This window comes from Peromyscus eremicus, chromosome 12 (assembly GCF_949786415.1).
Source record: "Peromyscus eremicus chromosome 12, PerEre_H2_v1, whole genome shotgun sequence".
Lineage (NCBI taxonomy): Eukaryota > Metazoa > Chordata > Mammalia > Rodentia > Cricetidae > Peromyscus > Peromyscus eremicus.
Genome location: NC_081428.1, coordinates 16,825,295 through 16,846,473, shown reverse-complemented (window position 1 = coordinate 16,846,473; position 21,179 = coordinate 16,825,295).

Genomic DNA, 21,179 nt, shown 5'->3' with positions numbered 1-21,179 from the left:
TTGAGTGATTGCTATTTTGCTTGCTATATTTGCTTATATCAGTTCTCAGTCTTGTAATTTATTTAGCATTTCTATAGTTGTCCTTGCTCCGGTCATGTTTAGGCATTCGTGTAGGTAAGACTGTGTGTATGTATCTTGTGACATTACTAGAAGACACATTCTCACAGTAAACGCCTTGATTCTCTGGCTTTTAGACACTTTCCACCATCTTCTCCAATGTTCCCTAAGCCTTGGTGCAGACGTTGTCTTGTGTTTGTATGCATTGGGACTGGGCTCCACAACTCTGCAGTTCGATATACGTTATGATATTCTATTATGGTCGCCACCTGATGCAAAATGCAGTTTCCTTGATGAGGGATGAAGACTACACTTACCTGTGGGTAAGAACAAATATTTAGATTGTAGTTATGGAATATGCTGGTTAAGTAAAATGTTTGTCATAGTTTCTCCTCCAAGACACATGATTTCACTAGCTATGGATCTATGATTAGGTTTCTAATAATAGCTGTAGCTTGAGTTTTTCTGCCTGGCCCACAGTCAGGACAAATCTCTCTCACCCACCAGTCCCACAGCCGCTCATACCCGACCAAGTAAACACAGAGACTTAGATTGCTTACAAACTGTATGGCCGTGGCAGGCTTCTTGCTAACTGTTCTTCCAGCTTAAATTAATCCATTTCCATTAATCTATGCCTTGCCACATGGCTCGTGGCTTACTGGCATCTTCACATGCTGGTTGTCATGGTGGCGGCTGGCAGTGTCTCTCTCACTCAGCCTTCCACTTCCCAGCTTTATTCTCCTCCTTGCCCCGCCTGTACTTCCTGCCTAGCCAACAGCCAATCAGTTTTTTATTGATTAATCAGCAACACATTTGCCATACATCCCACAGCAAATAGCTGTGATTTCCTTCTTGTTGGGTGGGACTTAGGTCCAATTAGATAGCTCTTGATTATCATGCCAATCATTGTTACAAGTCATAGGCATCATAGATGGCTAGGACTATTGCTTGTTTCTTTACTTTGGAAGCTTCCAAAATTCCTTGCTTTACTCTGCAAACTAGTCCTTAGTAAGAGCCATTCAGTGTCAGTTCTGCCCGAAGGTCCTCTGGACCCCAAGTCTGAAGTACATGGTGTCTTCATCAATAATGACTTACCTTCCACCTCTTTGGGGAAACCAAGGACAATAGTCATAGTCAATAAAGTTTTGGAAGTCTCTTGGAAATTCCAACAATTTAAAAGAGGCTTTCTTATAACTGTTGTTGGAGTTTTTGTTAAGTGGCCATTGCATTTTGACCTTTTAGCACTTGAAAATTGTTGGGTGTTACGATTAATGACTTTTTTTTTTCCCCAGCAGCCTATATAGCACCTTTCGTGACTGTGAACACTAATCATCAGGGACAGAAATTCCAACTCATTTTCTACTTGATTTTTTCATATTCTAAAGTCAAGTATTCAGCAATAGAGTCATACCATCTAGTTCTGGTGGAGAATGTAAAGCAGAGCAGTAGCCAGTATTAGGGTAGGGACAACAGAGTCCACTCTGAATAATAATTTATATGGGGTATCTCACACATGGAACTGGAAATATTTTTAGAAGGTTATGGCTTCTGAGAGCAGTAGTGTGTAAGACTGATAGGTGTTTCTGTTCCAAGTTCTTTACTGAAAAAAAATCACAATATATTATATTTTTAGTTTATAAAAGAGAAGGTTTCTATACTGCCTTACAGATTGCAGTATAATTGGTCAAGAACTAAATTCATGGATTATTTTCTCAAGTTATTGCATGTTTGATACTATTGACTCCTTAATTTAGTTTTAAAAGTTACTGTAAACACAGCTAAGTATCTAAACCAGTAAAAATAAATGGTATATTTTCTATCCTTATTTTCTGTTATTTACCACACAGTTATAGTGGGTTAAAAATGATGATATAGACTCATGTGAAAAATTTAATTATATATTAACAAATTAAAAGGTGATTTATTTATTTATTTCAGAATGTTAGCTAACTCACATGTACTCGAGATCCTTAAACTTCTCATAGTATCTTTCAGTTTACAAAATTCACTTTTGTGGCAATGATCAATAAATTTGGTGATGCAAAAGGCTTAGGAGTTAAATGAGTTTAATAGCATGAGGCGCATTCAACTATACTAGGTTTCCTTGTTATCGAACAGAAACAACAACAGAATCAGAAGCCATCAAAGCATGCCACTATATGCTCCTCTTTGTTTTGTTTTTTCTGAATCTTTGGATCAAAGCTGTTATATTACTGTGAGGAAAGGAAAGCAAAATTAAACAATTTCAGTGTCTATATGGGCAAGAATAGTTCAACTATTATTTTAGATACCATTTTTTGGAGGGGCTAAAGACAACTCCAAATCTGATAAACAAGAATTTTCATACTTTTTAAAGATGAAAAGTAGGAAGAAATACTCATCCAAGAAATTATAATTGATTTTTTCTTATGAAACCCTTATATAACTTATTTGAACCCTTTTTCTGTCTAGTAGATGGAGCAATAAATCAGATTCAACAATTAAGAGTCAACATTAATGACACTGAATTGAAGAAAAATGTAAGCAAAGTAAAACCAGAAAATATTTGGCTTGCTTCTGTGTCAGAAAATTCTTGTATTTGGGAAAAATACACACCTATTTTCTAATTTCCAGAGTTGCTAATGTATTTGATGTTTTTTCAACAATTAATATTTGAAAACAATATTTTTTTAGAAATTCATTTGAAATATGAAGGAAAATATTAAGCTTTTGTCCTGAAACTGAAAAAGTAAATGTCCAGAGTTATTCCGTTTTCAGACTTCACCAGACCCTCATGTGCCCTTCAACACTGATCTAAACAATTGCCATTGACAAATGGAATGAGATCTTGTGGGCAATGTAACGGATATTCCCCCAATTTCTAATCAGTCTTGTAGCTTACAGGTTTTCTTTGCAATAGACATTTCAAACCATACACAAGTTCCTGCTTAGGAGAGTTAGGTGAAGGGAGAAATACCTAAAAAGACTGGAATGGAGTGCATCAGTGCCAACCAGTCATGAAGGGAAAAGGTAGAGACAGACTGCCTTCCTTTAAATTTCAGTCTCATTCTTGATCTCATCCAATTAGGTCGAAATACCCTTTTAGCCTTTCTTATATCTGTCAATAACATAGCAAGAGCACCTCAGAATTCATGAACACTGCAAGTTATCAGGACCATCATAGTTTATGCCAAAGGACATGCACATTTAAAAATATTTTTTTTCTTTTTCCATTGATGATTAAAAATTTGTTTGATACTTCTAACTAAATAAACCTCTTTTGTTTACAAGGCAAATAAAAAGTAAACTCATCATGAAATAAAATAAACTAAAAAGATATTGGCTTGGATAAATAATTATCTTAATTTGGATACCACTTTGCCAACTATTTTTTTTAAAAAAAGCAAATTCTGTTCCTTATTTTTAAGTTCCTCAAATTTAAAAAAATGCTACTGGAGACTATATTGTCTAGAAAATTTATTTACATAAGACAAATTATGAAACGTTCAATAGATTGGTAATAAAAGCTTCTAATTTTTGTTAGTGATATCATTGTTATTGATGAATATGTTTATATACAACCTCAGGAGACACCCAAATTACTTACAGTCGATGTAACTATTTTACAGCTTAGTCTCTTTGGATATTTTCAGAAGCAGAGAGAGTTGTGTTTCAAATGTCAAAATTTAAAAGTTTTACCATTTGGCATAATGGTTCCTCAACAAAATATATTATTGGATTTATTTAAAAAACAAGTAGTGATAAAAATTTTAACTTATACTCAGAAGTCTTATGAATTTGCTAATAATTTATGGGGAAGTAATTGATAAATTCAAGTATTTTGTTACTAGAAATAAACTGAAGATAATTATTAAAGATAACTAGACTTTAATCAACTTGACAGTAAACAGAAGCTGTGGAGTTCTTTGTGAAATCAAGTAAAGAAACATATTGTAGCAGGAAGTCTCATGTATTTTAGACAAGTTTTGAGAAATAATGCTCAATATTTAAGAAACTGGAAGAATTGTGCCCCTTTACATTTCCTTTGGAATCAATATATTTGTGAAAATGTTATTTGTTCATTAAAAAGACTAATAAAAATTTAAAGACAGGATTGGTGAATTTGTGGCAATGACTAATTAGCCACCTTTTGAGAAAGCCCCTAAATACAGGAAGTCTTTGATTTGATTTCATTTTTTAGGCTTAAATCATTTAGATTCCTTCCTTTTTGCACATAGCTAGAATGTAATTAAAATAGATAATTAGAGAAAAGTAATTACTATTACTGAGTTCTTTCAGTTTTTGCACATCATTGAAGGTTATGCATATAAGTCTAAATTAGCCTAGAATGTATAGCAGAGAGTAAAAGCTGTCATGAAATGTAAAATTAAGAAGAGCTATCTTTTTTCCTTATGTTTAATATATGCAAAACATCATTATTTTGCAAATTTTATTTTCTATTTGTTTTCTTTATATATTTTTTTTGAAATGGAGCTTATATGTGTCAGACAAGTGCTGGTCTGGAACTCAGTGTGTTGACCTGGCTGCCTGGAACTCATAGAGATCTACTTACCTCTGCCTTCTGAATGATGAGAATGAAGTCATAGGCACCAAGCCCACTCTATTTATCTTTTATGGGAAAATAGAGGCATTTTTTTCTTTTGTTGTTTTCAATAAATGAATTTTAAAAACCCCTAGGTTTGACATTTCTCTGAGGTAAGTGTACACAAGTGTATGATTCCAACTATTTGTCATATTCAAACTATATGTCTTTCAAAGAACCTAACTAACTACCCATGGTCAGGGAGGTCATGGACCCTAAAGAAGAACATACTACTGAAACTTTCCTAAGTGAGTAAGATTTCTACTGCATTAAAAATACCTAATCTTAGCCGGGCGGTGGTGGCGCACGCCTTTAATCCCAGCACTCCGGAGGCAGAGCCAGGTGGATCTCTGTGAGTTCGAGGCCAGCCTGGGCTACCAAGTAAGTCCCAGGAAAGGCGCAAAGAACCCTGTCTCAAAAAACAAAACAAAACAAAACAAAACAAAAAAAACTTGCTCTATTCCTCCTCAAAGAAACTTCTGTTTGCAGAGGACGGAGACCACTACAACAAGCCATAATTGATGAAAATGCAAACACCAACTGAATGTAGGGTGTCCAGCATAAACCAATATATCTACAACACAACCCTGTTGCTTGAGTTTTCCTGGCTAGCCCACAGTCAGGGCAAATCTCTCTCACCTGCCAGTCCCACAGCCGCTCAAACCCGACCAAGTAAACACAGAGACTTATACTGGTTACAAACTGTATGGCCGTGGCAGGCTTCTTGCTAACTGTTCTTACAGCTTAAATTAATCCATTTCCATTAATCTATACCTTGCCACATGGCTCGTGGCCTACCGGCATCTTCACATGCTGTTTCTCATCTTGGCGGCTGGCAGTGTCTCTCTGACTGAGCCTTCCACTTCCCAGCTTTATTCTCCTCCTTGTCCCACCTACACTTCCTGCCTAGCCAATGGCCAATCAATGTTTTATTTATTGAATAATTAGCAACACATTTGCCATACAGAACATCCCACAGCACAACCCAATACCTAAGGCTGAGAGAACATCTCTGAATGGGCCAGAGGACCTGGATATTTGTTGTTACATAGTCTGTTTTGCAGGTGGCAGAGAAATTTCAACAATGGAATCTCAAAAATATGGTTCCCTAAACAAGACCTGCACAATGATCACACCAGTTGACATATCAAGAAGTATGGGGCAAATCTCAAAACACTCCAATCTTAAATGAAAAGCTACAAGACTATTAATATCTGCTGATAAGGGAGAATCTGTCTTCTCCAGGGATAAGACCACTAATCATTTATCCATTCAGTCAATATTTATACACACACACACAGGTGTGTGTGTGTGTGTGTGTGTGTGTGTGTGTGTGTGTGTATGTGTAATCAACACTAAATGGACTCAATACTCTCTCTCTGTCTCTGTCTTTGACTCCATATATGTACATAGATATAAGAGATTATTCTATGAATCATCATACAACAACATACAGCCTCCAATATGATTGTAGGCATGGAAGAGATGAAATGGAGACTACTGTGAATGCTAAAATTTATTTCCTTCAAAATAAAGTGTTGAGAATATTTCCTGCAGATATAAATAATGATCTTTCAGTTCTCTGTGGTATGAATGAATAATTTATACCACAGAGAACTTACCACTGGACTTTCTTCCCAACTAGAGAGAAATGTATGTCTTGTTATTTCTCAGACTACTAAAATTACCAGTTAATGTAGCTATAAAATAATACATGCTTATCTGTGGTTTACCTACAATGTTTTGCAATGAGTTTCAGAAAATATTTACCCATTACATCATTACATGTGCTTTACTGTGGAAGAAATTTATCTCAGTTAAACATTTTAAGATTCTGGTGTAACTAGTCTGTATTAAGAGAGATCCTGTGCTGCTCTTCCAGAGGTCCTGAGTTCATTTCTCAGCATCCACATAATGGCTTACAACCATCTGTAATGAGATGTGGTGCCCTCTTCTGGCCCACAGGCATATATGCAGGCAGAACACTGTATACATATTAAATAAATATATCTGAAAAACAGAGAGATCCATGTAGAATGAAGTGTAACTTTAATGCAATAAATTTTATTCAGAAAAAAATATGTTAATATGTTTTCTTCATACAATTTTCTATTTTCATATGTGTGTTAAATACTAATGTATAAACATACATATATGTGCTTATGTATATAGTATACAGAAATTTGCTTGAAGTAAATTATTAGCCATAATTCCTGTATTCATATTTATTGAATGGCAAACTAAATTCACCATTTTCTGATATATAATTATATATATATATATATATATATATATATATATATATATATATATATATATAATTATACTGATTGATAATATTTTACTCCCAAACATTTGCTATGTTGAAAAAATCCTGTCAATGAACTACCATAGGCATGATGGATTTTCCATAAAAGTATATTACCTGTGAATACCATATCCCTTTTAACTTGTATTTAAAAATACTAAAGTTCTAACAATCGCATTGAGATAATAATAAAAAAAATGTTTCAAGGATTATTTCTCCAATAACATCCCATATATTTGCATTTCACAGTATGTTTCTAAGGAATGAAAATTAAAGAATGACATTTCATTACAAAAGCCCTTAGTGGTCAAATGACAAAGAATAAAATACCATGGTTATAAGGAAGACTCAAACACTGTCTCTGACTCTCTTTCCTTTCCAGAACGCAATATAAAGTCAATCTCTATTTTGTTCTTTCTTCCATATTCTGCAGTGTCTTCCTTCTTTGAATTTGATACATTCAGAACCTTATATTAAGGATTAGTCTCTCGTATTAAATGATTAGAGGTTTAAGGGGTTTCTTTTACTTTCATTTTCATAAGTATGACTCACTCTCCTGCCATACTGTAAGCTCTGGAAACATGCCTACTAAATTGAAAGGCTTGTCCTGGCTTAACTACCCTCAGGGTGGAACTTATCTCTTGACTATTGCTATATGGAGAAAATGGCAATGGTCATTTCTAGAACATGGTCCTTTACTAGACTACAAAAATAGAGCTTACTTTATTATTCATCAAATGAATATTTATGGCAGAGATGATATATAATGAAGGACCTAAATTTTGAAAAAAAAAAAAAACAATGATATTAGAGCATCTTGTAGAACAGGAAGTTTAATTTTAAGGAATGGAATTTTTAAAGAATACTGCATTTATTTAATTTTGAAATGAGACAATATAAAAACTTTAAATTATGTTTATTTCATGCATCTATTTAGTTATATATTGTGTAATTGTGTTTGTACACTTGTCATGGCACAGGGATGAAAGTCAGATGACAATTTGAGAGAGGTGGGGCTGTGGATATTCAATTACACTCTGAACCCCAAGTTTTCATTTATGTTAATTAAATAAAATTAGCCTTGGGTCATGAGGCTGAGTGAGCAACTAGTTAAAAGGAGGTAATTACAGAGCATCAGAGGACATCTCAAAGAGATAGAGAGACACAACATAAGTAGTATGGTGGGACTTAGAGTGGTACAACTTACTTTGTTTGGTAGAGTGGAAGGACATGCTGTTTTAGAGATGCCAACAAGGACAGAAAGTTAACTAGGTGCTATTCAACCTCTTTGAGCTAACAGGATTTCACTCCAGCCTTTGAGTCGGGATTCATATAGATAGATAGATAGATAGATAGAGATTTAGTTAAAGCTACCTTTAGCAATGGTGGCAGAGCCAGGCCCTGTGGGAAAAAGAACTCCCACCAGGCTGTGGCTTGAGCAGCCAAGTCACTGCCAGAGGAGCAGGCCAGTAACTACGGAGCCAAAATTGCTGGCTAAACAGCAGTACATTAAGGTTCAGTGACTATGCAAAGATATAGCAACATTGGCATTCTAACATGTGGAGAAACCACACAGACAGAGAAGCCATGCAGTTGCTTCCTGTGCCTCTCTGAGCAAGCACTCACAAATAGTCTGCTGCTGCTTGCTGGGACTCTGGAAAGCAGCCTCCTGCGTGGAAATTATGGGAGGGGCTTGAGTTCACCACCAACACTGTGGATAAACTGAGAAGCTGCAGATTTGGTGAGATACCTGGGAAATCCTTTAGGAGAGAGCTAAATAACAGTAAGAAGAAAAATCTTTCCTATATTAAGAATGGGGAACAATACAATGTAGGGCACTAAGACCCTGTATATGACTTTATGGATGATTTGAAAATGGAAAATTTAAATGATCATTTAAAAAATCTAAATGAGGGGATAAATGTCTTAGCTGAGATTGACATAATGTTGATGTTGATTGTAATTGCTATAAGTTTGGTAGTTACTATCTTTAAAAAATGATTTGATACCTGCTAAATATGATTTGACTGATAAGATACAAGTCTTAGAAAGACGCACCAATGAAAGTAAGACAATTTTGACTGATAAAATATAAGCCTTAAGAAGGACTTACTATTGATAAGATACAAGCTTTAGAAAGATCTACTTATGAAAATGAGAAAAATTAATCAGACACATTGAAGAATTTAGAGAAGAACCTACCATACCATTGCATTATGAAAGTGAAGAGGAGTAGACTAAGGTTATTAAAACAACAACCTTAATTTATCCAGTTAACATACAAGAATGACCTCCAGATGATAGGCTTTCACCAAAGCTATGGAGAAATTAATTGGAATTCTGTAGAAATGTTAGATTTGAAGAGACTTAAGGAAGCAGTTGTTTCATATGGTATAAAACTTCATACCCTTTGTGAAGCAGATGTTGAATTCATGGATAACTAGAAATAGAATTTTTCCACAAGACTGGAAAGATTTAGATACAGCAATATTGGAAGCTGCTCCTCAGTTACAATGGTAAACATGGTGGAAATAGGAAGCTAGAGTCACATAACAATGAAGCAGGGCTAGGGGTATGAGAGTTTCTCAAGATCAGCTCCTTAGTGAAGGCCAGTATGCTGATTTACAAAAACAATTTAGATTTGATGATCACAACTTGGCCATATGCCATACAGCAGCATTGGCTGTTTGGGACAGAGTTCTGAATCAAGAAAATCAAGAAAAAGGATTGAGTCATTAACTAAATGAGTAATTTACTAAATATACAATCCCCAAAAGAAGACTTCACTATTTTTTTTTTTACAAAAATTGACTTCAGTTGTAAATAGAATGATATCAGACCCAGAAACAAGACAAATATTAATTGAATTGTTGGCTTTTGAAAACACTAATTTGGAATACAAAGGGGTGATTTGGTTTTTAAAGGCAAGATCATCCATAGATGAATGGATCTGAAATACAGCTGATATTGGTTCTGATACTTATCATAGTACTTGGATAGGAGATGTGATTTCTAAAAATTTAAAGAAAAATGTAAAGGTCAAATTTTAATTGTAGTAAACAAGGTCATCTGAAAAATGAATGTAGTCCAGAGCTCCAGAGAGGCTAGATAACAAAGAGGGCAAAAAGAGAAATGCATGGATTTCCCTGGCAAGGGGAAATAGAAGAGATCTCCTGGGTAAACTGGGGGCAGGTAGGGGGAGATGGGAGGATGGAAACTAGAGAGATCAGACTAGGTGGGCTTGGCATAGGAGGTGGGTTGGGAGTGGGACTGAGGGGGAAAGTAACAAAAGAGAAGTCTTAATGGGGGACATTTCAGGGCTGGGCAGAAACCTGGTATGAAGGAAATTCCCAGGAATCCACAAGTATGACCCCAGCTAAGACTCATAGCAATAGTGGAGAGGGTACCTAAACTGGCCATCTATAGTAATAAGATTAGTGACTACCCTAATTGTCATCAGAGAGCCTTTACCCAGGAACTGATGGAAGCAGATGCATAGATCCACAGACAAGCACTTGGTTGAATTCTAGGAGTCTTCCTGAAGAAAAGGAGGAGGAATTGCATGAGCCAGGGAGATCAAGGTCATGACAGAGGAACGAACAGAGACAGCTGGCCTGAGCTTGTGGGAACACATGATTTTTGGACCAACAGTTAGGGAGCATGCATGGGACTGACCTAGGTCCTCTACATGTTTGTGACAATTGTGTAGCTTAGTCTGTTTGTAAGGATCCTAGCAGTGAGATCAGGACCTGTCTCTGGAGTTTAGGTGGCTTTTGGGAACTTGTATTCCATGCTGGATAACCTAGCCCAGCCTTGATGCAGGGGGAGGACCTCAAACCTACTTCAACTTGTTGTGCCATGCTTTGTTATGCCCATGGGTAACCTGACCCTTTCTGAATGGAGACAAAGGAGGAGTGGATGGGGAAGGAGGTAGAACAGAGCTGGGTAGATGAATGAGAGGAGAGAAAAAATAAATTAAAAAAATAAAGAAAAAATAAAGAAAAGGGATTGTAAGCAAGTCATTTCTAAAAGCTATTTTTTTTTGAGAAATAATCCAAACAGAAGGCTCCAGTTCTCCAGAATATGCAGAAGGTATGGCAAAGTCCAGGATTGGACTAATTAATGCAAATCAACATGGGACAGAAAAGGTAACCCTTTACCACTGGGAAACACCTTAGGGGGCCTCTCACAGGCCCCAGTGTCAAGCTTGATTCAATCGTTCCCTGTCAGCATTGGGGAAATTCCTCCACAGACCAGTTAAAATACTTAATGCCTATTACTAAAAATCATACTACTCTGGATGACAGAACTTGACCAGATTAAAAAAAAATTTAGGAGATACCATAAAACAAGTATATTGACAAACTTCTATAAATGACCAAAAACCAAAGTTAAAATTACAAATAAATGCCATTATAATTGAAGGTTTACTAGACATAGGCATGGATAGAACAATAATTTCACCAACATCTTGGCATCCAGATTGGCCTCTTCAGGAGGTAAATATTCAGCTTCTAGAGATTGGAACTTTATCTCAGGTAAAACTAAGTACAAGGTACGTCAAGTGTATAGGGCCATAAAGACAGATAGGGAACTTTAGGCCATATGTGGCTAACATATCATTGAATTTATGGGGATGTGATTTGTTACAGCAATGGAAAATCCAGATTAACATTTCTCCAATCTCAGAAACAAACTATAAAATAAAGATTGATTCTGAGAGAAATGCTAAAAGGTATTACCAAGAACAGTCACCTACCATTCAGGTTATACATAAGCAGGACACCACAGCTGTTGGTCTTTCAAAGGTACCACTAGCACTACTTTAAGATAATTACCTGACAAACCTATCTGGGTAGAAAAATTGACATTAGAAAAATTACAGGCATTAGAACAGCTGGTACATGAGCAACTAAATGTTCAACATATTAAAGAATCAATCAATCCTTGAAATTCTCCAATATTTGTCATTAAAAAGAAATCTGGAAAATGGAGAATGTAACAGATCTAAGAGCTATTAATAGGGTGATCCAGCCAATGAGCCCTTTACAGCTTAGAATACTTTTGCCTTCTCTGTTATCTAAAGAATGGTCTATTACTGTGATTGATTTGAAAGACTGCTTTTTCACCATACCTTTACAAAAACAGGATACAGAAAAATTTGCTTTCACAGTGCCCGCTTATCATAATTCCTAGCCTGTTAAAAGATATCAGTGGAAAGTTCTTACACAAGCGATGTTAAACAGTCCCACCTTGTGTCAATATTTTGTACAAGAGCCATTTGAAATAACTCATAAACAGTTACCTCAATCTATAATTTACCATTATATGATGATACCTTACTAGATGATTCAAACTATGAAAAAAATGTTTGAAGAAATAAAGAAAAGTTTGCCTTGTTGGGGATTACAAATTGCTCCTGAAAATATACAAAGAGGAAATTCTATTAATTACCTAGGATACAAGATACATTTACAAAAAATTCAATCACAGAAAGTGCAAATCAGAAGAGATTGATTATGAATTCTTAATGATTTTCAAAAATTTCTGGGAGATATTAACTGGCTGTGACCCATATTCAGAATAACTACTCAATAACTAATTATTTTGAATTATACAAGGTGATAATGACTGAAATAGTCCAAGAAAATTATCAGCTGAGGCTGAGAGAAAATTTGCTTTGGTAGAAGAGAAAATTGAGGAAGCATATGTGGATTACTTGGATCCAGATCCTGATTGTATCCTGATCATACTACCTTTTACATATTCTCCTCTAGGAATTATTATGCAGAGAGAAGGTAATATCTTAGAATGGATATTTTACCACACAGATTAAAAAAAATGAAAGACCTATGTAGAAAAGATTTCTGAATTGATTCTGAAAGGAAAACTGAGACTTCATCATTTAACAGGAATAGACCCAGCAGAAATTATGGTACCTTTTACTAATTCTAAAATTGCCTCATTATAGGCAAAAAATGAATATTGGCAAAAATCTTGCAGTAATTTCTTGGGAGATGCTAGCAACAAATATCCAAAAAGCAAGAGACTTCAGGTTTTGTTTTGTTTTTTTTTTAAAAGAACTAATTGAATCCTTCCTCCCACAGTAAGAGAAACACAAATTTCTGGAGCCACTACATTCTATATTGATGCAAATAAATCACACAAGGCAGGTTATGTCAAGAAATTAGTTTAAAGCCCTTATGATTCTGTTCAAAATTCAGAATTATATGCTATTCTCACAGTATTATTAGATTTTCCAGAAGCTCTTTATATAGTTACTGACTCTCAATATGCATTGTTGTTATTTTTATAGTTATTTTTTTGCCGTGTGTGTGTGTGTGTGTGTGTGTGTGTGTGTGTGTTCATTTTCTCTTCCCTTCTGTATTACCAATCATTAAAATATGGACTTGGCTAATGGTACCACATAAATTTCAAATGTGTTCCAAATCCTTTTAACGTGTTTCTTATTCTTTACTTTTATCTGACTTGGTTATTTCAAAATACTTGTTTACAGGCTTTATCCTTCTTATTCTAGAACACTGTTGAGATTCTCAGGTGGATTTTTTTTTATTTCATCTATTGAGTAGTTTTGCTCCAAGATTTCTGATTGGTTCATTTATGACCTTTATGTGTTTGCTGATTTTCAAATCTATATCATGAGTCACTTGATTTATTTTCCTACACTGTCTATATTCTCTTTTTTCTTGTTGTGTTCCCTTAAAATTATTCCTCTTTATTATATTTTAAGCACTTTGTCAGTTTCCTTTTCTCTGCAGTCTGTTGATGCATACATTTCAGGTCCCTTTAAAGGTATCCTGTTACCTTGCTTTTTCATAATTCCTGTTCCCCTACATTGATTTTCTTGTTTGCAATTTTTAGAGGGAACTTTTATAGTAAAGAACTTCCTGCTGGTTTTGTTTCCCTGGCAGTTGGTTAGTTAAGTTCTACTGGTTTGTTTCCAAATGACTATAATATCCATGTAACTTCTCTAGTTATAAAAAAAATACATGGGTGATGTCTGTGGACATCTCAGTGTAGTTTGTACAGGCTGAGAGTCTACAAAGCAGTGGGAGCCATCTCCATGAAATCAATTCACTGGCAATTCTTGGGTACAGCATACTCTGATATAGTCAAGACTTGCCATCATATTCTGAGTGTGTTTGATGATCTGGTAAGCACAGGTAAGTATGATGCACATCACCAAATAGTGTGTTGAGGTTAATGTCATTGTATGAGGGCTTCACTGCGGCTGGGTTACTCAAAATGGTTACCCATCAATATGTGAGTACTACATGATGTAACTTGCTTAGAGTTCTTTCTAGATGCTTTTCATAGCTGAGTATGGGTTGGTGGGGCCACAAATCTCATTCTCAAGGTTTCATAGCCCAATCTTAAGATGAAAGACTACTGAGCCACTTTGGGGTTATTTCTAAGTGAACTAAACTGCCTACTTTCTTCCGGAAGGCCTGTCAGCAGCCTGAGATATTCATGAAAGGCTACTAGTCTACTTCATAGGGTTACAAGTTGGGTGACAGAGACTCTGATTATTAGAGCTCTGAAAAATGAACAAGGCCAGCTGGCTGTAGATGAGTGGGACTACACTTTTAGTACTCCTTTGTAGGCATGCCATTTAGAGTAAGTCACTCAAGAGATTTCTGGGATGTGGGAGGACCTCCTAGATCACAGGTCTTAGTTGGTTGAACTGGTGGAGTGACTGAAAATTTTTCCACAGGGCCCTGTGTTAGAGGCCAAGGTCTTAAGATGACCTTGTGCAATAAGAGCCTTTGTTAGAAAGGACAGAGAATGGTTTCTTTCTATAGAGCAACATAGCAATGTCAGTACCTTGGTAGCTCCCTAAAACTGGGCTTAGGTGGTGTGAGGACTGCAGAATTATCAAGCAATATATGATTTGAGTATATGTAACATAAGTAGTGAACTTCTAGGGCCCTCCTGCTTACTCTAATTCTTATGAATAAAGTCCCTCTTGGTGCAAGGTTACCTTAAGAGGTGGAAGAGTAGAAGCTGACTGTTCATTCATATTTCCACATTCTAAATATATCTGTCACATCAACTTCATTTAACTGCCTCATACATTACACTGGGAAATTTCTGTTTTCTTTTTGTTGTTGTTGTTTTGTTACATTTTTTGTTGTTGTTGTTGTTGTTGATATGGAGTCTTGCCATACAAATCTGACTGACCTGGAAATTGCTAGATATACCTTCAAGGCTTGTCTTGAACTCATAGATATTCTCCTGCCTCTTCCATCCAAGTGCAAGATACAAGTATATGCTACAATTCCTGACTAAGCTGTTGTGTTTTTCTTATCATATTCCTTTTTTGTAATAGGAAGTAGACACCACTTTGTTGTAATAGGAAGTAGTCTTTTGATATTACCTTAAGATCAGTCTTTATAAAATTAATATCACAACACAAATGGAAGACTAATTTTCTTCCTTCAAGAGCACAAGATTCCACACTCCTCTAGGAACAGAGAGTTCAGCAGGAACATACAGTAGCATGTTGGTCAGATTATCAATCTCATTGGTGAGAATAATTTTGAAAAACTTAAGAAATATGACGAAGAATATACTGTCTTCAGTGTTATCTAACTTGAATGTTAAAAATACTTTCATCTTGAACTTGTTTTACTTTTTCTGTCATATGTATCCACACTTGTGTTTATTAAAAACATCTTCTGAGGGCTCAGCAGTTAAGAGTTCTTGCTGTTTAATCACAAGGACCAGAGTTCAGATCATAGTACCCAGGTAATAAGCTGGGACTCTCAAAAAGGTTTGTAACACCAGTTCCAAGAAATCTGGTGCCCTCTACTGACCTACATATTTGCACATGTATTTACACATACACAAACATGCACATGCAAATCAATATACAAATATATGTATGAATAAATCTTTATGAAAATAAAAACAGATAAATAAATTTTCTAATTAAAATGGTCGTTTCTATTTTGAATGCTCATTGTAGTTTTAGTATTTAAGGATTCTATGAAGAAACAGATTGTCGCTTCTTCTTGTTCTTTAAATGATTGTTGGCATCTCCTGCTAAGCTTCCTCTCTTTGAGAAAAAGATCTATGACACCTTGTTTTGCCATTTCTTGAATTCTAGCACTTTCCAGTACTTTGGAAAACTTAGCTGCATTTAACTTTTTCTTCCTTTTACATCCAGAAATGAATTGACATACACTTGAATCAAAAAACCACTGCTGTGATAGCCTACAGATTGCTCAAACTTAATGTGCTCATCCTTTATATAAAATCCTTGTGGCCAAAAGAATCCCATTTCTCTTGTAGTCTGAAGAATTTATCCAAACACAACAAGGTATCTTGGATCTGAACCCAAGTCTAGCTATAAAATTAACTCGTGCTTCACACAGCTTGGAGGTGATATGATAGACTATACATAGAAAACTAAAGAGAAAAAATAGTCAGGGAAAGTTGTAATATACAATTTTATATTTATTGCATCATGTTAGTTGTCAAGCAATTTTTGGATTTTGGAGTATTTAGAATTTTGAATGTTTGAATCAGAATTTTCAGCTTGTAATATGTCACTGTTGAGGCATGTCAGTAAAAATCTCTACAAACCCCCCTTTACCCTAGTTACAGACTCAGTGTGGCTTTAAAGTGAGTAGAAGAGGAAAAAAAACTCCACCTCTTTCACCAGTTCACACACTTCTCTTTAGCCATCAACTGACACAAAGCGCACATTAAATTTGAAACATCACTGTGAGGGCCATCATTAACAATAACCAGTAGCCATTCTTCAGCTGCTACCCTTCGCAAATGTCACAGTGTATTTCATCAGGGGGAAGAAACATGGCCACAAAGAAATATAATGTATACCAGAGGCCATGCCAGCACCCAGACCCCAGATAAGCTCCCTACTCTTTTACCAACTCTCCACCAGAGCATAACCACCCCAATAGCCAGTCCTGTTCCCATTACCCTATCATGCCCACACTTCCAGCCAAAGCCCCCTGTTCTACAAGAGGCCACTCCAGCACCTAGATCCACAGAGCCCACACAGGCACCCAGAACCCCAGAGGAACCCCAACTAGACCAGGGGACACTCTGGCTGCCAGATCTGAGGCACCCAACTCAGGTGGAAAACCCCTTGTTGTTTTTTACTAAATATAAATTGTTCAATTTTACCAATAAAGACTGGGGAGCCAATTGCTGGGCTGAAAACTGTTAGCTCAAAGAGATCAAGAACCCAGCTGACTTTCCATGTCTGCAAACATTCCAGAGAGAGCTTTCTCCCACACCTTCTGGAATATGCATTGGACTAATGAATGCAGATCAACATGGAAAAGGCAAGGGAATTCTTTGCCATCAGGGAATGCCTTAGTGGGCCTCTCACAGACCCCAATGTAAAATTTGGTTCAATCAGCATTGGAGAAACCACTCCACAGAACAATTACAAGATTTAATACCTGTTGTTAAAACCATAGTGCTCTGGATAATAAACAGCTTCAGTAGATAAAACAAAATTTTTAAGAGAGATCATAAAACAAGTATTTTGGCAAACTTCAATGAATGATCAAAGACCTAAGCTAAAAATACAAATAAATGGTATTGAAATTGAGGGTTTTGTCAACACAGGTGCAGATGTAACAATAATTTCACCAAAATATTGGCATCCAGGTTGGCTTCTTCAGGAAGTAAATGTTCAGCTTCTAGGAATTGGAACTTTATCTCAGGTAAAACAAAGTGCAAGATGGGTCAAGTGTGTAGGGCCAGAAGGACAGATAGGAAAATTAAAACCATATATGGCTAACATAGCAATGAATTTATGGGGACATAATTTGTTACAGCAAAGAAAACACAGATTAACATTCCTTCAGTCTCAGAAAGAAACAGTAAATTAATGTATACTTCTAAGAAAAATATTAAAAAGTATTATTATGGACAGCAGTAGATTAATGTGCAGCCATTGTGCCAAAGAAAAAACAACAAGGTAGTTCTTTCCTTCCATAGCTGGGGTCTTGGAGACAAAATCTAGGTCATTGGGCATGGCATTAAGCATCTTTCCCATTGAACCCATCTTGCCCTTCTCCACAAAAATTTACATAGTTGTGTAAAGCAGCTATCTTTTTCACACTGTTCTTCTATGAACGTCTCTATGGTGAAAGACATGACAACTCTGAGCAGAATTATTTTTAAAGGAATTAGTATTTCCTTGTGGGAAAAAAAGTGATACAAGTTTTACTCTATCACTTTACAAAGTATTGATATCTTTTAAAATTTGCAATTTTTCATTTCTGAGTAAAAGTACTTCATGTGAAAAATCAGTCTAGATTGAACTAAGTTACTACCATGGGACTGAAGAGCCAAAGAAACCAGATATTCATATTAAGTGTCAGTTGTGACTAAAAAATAATACAAAAAGAAAGCACCTCACAACAAAAAAATGCCCATTATCTGATGTATGGATCTGGGGTTAGCTTTGGAAAAAAAAATCCTAACCTATATAATAGGAACTATTATTATTTTTGTCCAGGCAATTTTTGGACATTGGAGAGTATAAATAATTAAAATAGCCAATAATCTTGGATTTAACAGAGTTTGCATTATAGGGATACTAAACTCTAAATTTTAGACTTTTAAAACTACAAATGTTAATGTGTCTAAACTAGAAATTATGTAACTAGAATATTAATAAAATAAAATCAGGAGTGGAGGCAACTTTCTAAAATATGTGATCTATTAAATGTTGCACAGAGAAAGACTTAATGATGTTGTATAGAAGAGGACTGAAGTAGGTGTACCAGTGATAGATCAAGGTAAAAGTAAAAAAATAACTTTAAAACCAACTATGAAATCCTTAATCACCTTCTATGCAGAAATTGTTAAGACAGGGACAATGCTTTACCCATTGCTTTCTAGGAAAGTGGCATAACTATGATTACAATATTTACTGTAAAAAAAAAGTTAGTATAAGATGAAAAACTCATTATTAGTCTGAAATGGACATATCAGGAAAAATCAATAGTGTAGCTATGAAGATGAAAAATAGTTTTGAAACTATTTTTTCTGAAATTTTCAAGATTAATGAAAGAAGAAAATCTGAAGAGTAAATTTGAAGAAATTATTTCACTTAATATTACAAGTACTTGTGTTTGAAAAATAGTATCATTTTAAAATTTCAGTCATAGCAGTTGAAATTTGGACACAGATTTCAAAGGAAATGCAATTGTGGGGAGAGATGTGACATAACCATATAGTGTAGATTGCTAAAGTTGTGAGAGTATGCAGTGAGTAGTTGTTCCAGCTTTGGCCTGGAAGTACTATCCCCAGTGAGGCTTCAGGTAACTGTCACACCAACCTATGACCTGTCCCTGAGGCGGGGCCAAGATGGGAGCCCTTAAGGCCTGAGATCCAGATGTGCCAGCTTTCTTGGTTCCTGGTAATCCTGGATGTTGGAGGGTAGACTGAGCAGAGTTCTCCGGAGAACACTGCTGAATTGCACTTCACCTCTCCTGGACCCTGTAACCTATCTCTTTACTTGTTGTAAGTAAAATCCCCAAATAACCCTCCTTTTTAACTACATGGAGTTACCTTAATAAATCCCCTAATATGAGTCAACAGATCATCAAAGACAGCAGCACAAAAATAAATGAACAGATGACAAAGGGAATCGTTGAGTCATACTCAGTCAGAGAGTTCTAGAAAATAATCTCGTGATAGTATGGACAAGGGAAGAGCAGGAGGCTCCAATTCTACGAAAAGATCTGTAGGCAAGTAAAGAATGCTAAGAGAGGAAGGGATAGTCTTTACTGTGGAAAAGTATAACAACTACTTATCTAATACCCTGAAAAATACAAAAAAAGGAATGTGAAGCCATTGTATTTAAAAGTATGCACATACATGCATGTAACAACAATAAATGAAAAAAGAGGCAATAGGGTTTTAAAGACAGAAAGGAAAGATTTGGAAAAAGGAAAGGGAAAGGGGAAATGATGCAATTTTTATTATAATTTCAAAAAAGAATAGAAAAATAAAAACACCTAAAAGATGTAGATGAGAAAGAGAAGAACAGGAAAGAACCCATGCCATAACATGTTGTGGGCATCAGGAGAAATGAGAACATCAGTGGTCAGGGAATACTGACACTGTGGAGTGATGACAAGATTTTGGGTTAGAGAAAAAGGATTAAATGATTGAAATTCCTGAGAGTAAAATCATAGGTATGGAAATAAGATAATTTGAGATGTATTTTAGCACGATATATAGTTATTAAAATATTGTTCAGTATTTTATTGGTATTATTTCTGTTTTTCTTTTATTGAACAGAAACAAATTCCAATATATGAAATGATGGGTACACAAAACTATTATTTAAATGTTTACTCATCTGCATGTAGGTTATTTTACCATATTCAAATTAAGTTACTGAGTCTAATCACAATTTAAATTATTTTCTTCATTAAAACAATTGAGATCATGTGAAAATTCATGGTTTTCTTTTATCAGCCTGGGTAACATTAACAGATGGATAAAGGATAAAAATCTTTCTCTGTGAGCAAGAAAAAAAACACAGATCAGAACAAATTTCTTCAGTATATTTACTATATTTTTAATTTCAAGGTTTTTTTGTATGTTGTTGTAAAAATACATTTCCACCTGTATTTTCTAAAACAATTTTTTTCTACAAACATACCTGAAATAGAATAACTGACCAATGAGGTGGATTGTGTGGTAAATACAATTGCTGCCAGAGTTTCATCCTTGCCATCTACATAGAGGAGGAAAGAATTGACTCCTGAAAGTCCTCCCCTAACATTCACAAGTAGTTTGTGCCACCTGAGTGCACACAGATACACACATACACACAGACACACACACATACACACAATAGATAAATAGGTGATAGATGATAGATAAATGGATAGATAGATAGATAGATAGATAGATAGATAGATAGATAGAGATATGATAAATTTTAAATAGAATGCTGTTTTTCCTGGAATTCTTGTTTTCAGCTTGCTTCTTCAATAATTCCCATATTTATTCTGTTTCTCCCCAGGATATGTGTTTTCTTTTCTAGTGAAAAGTGAAAAACAGATTGTTTAAGTAGAGTGGGTGTTTTGTTTTATTGTGCCACTTGATAAAGCTACACAATTTCACTTTACTAGGTAGCAGTGTAAATTTTCCCATTTTTCTAAAGCATACATGAATTTTCAGTTCTCAATTTCTAAGCTAAATATG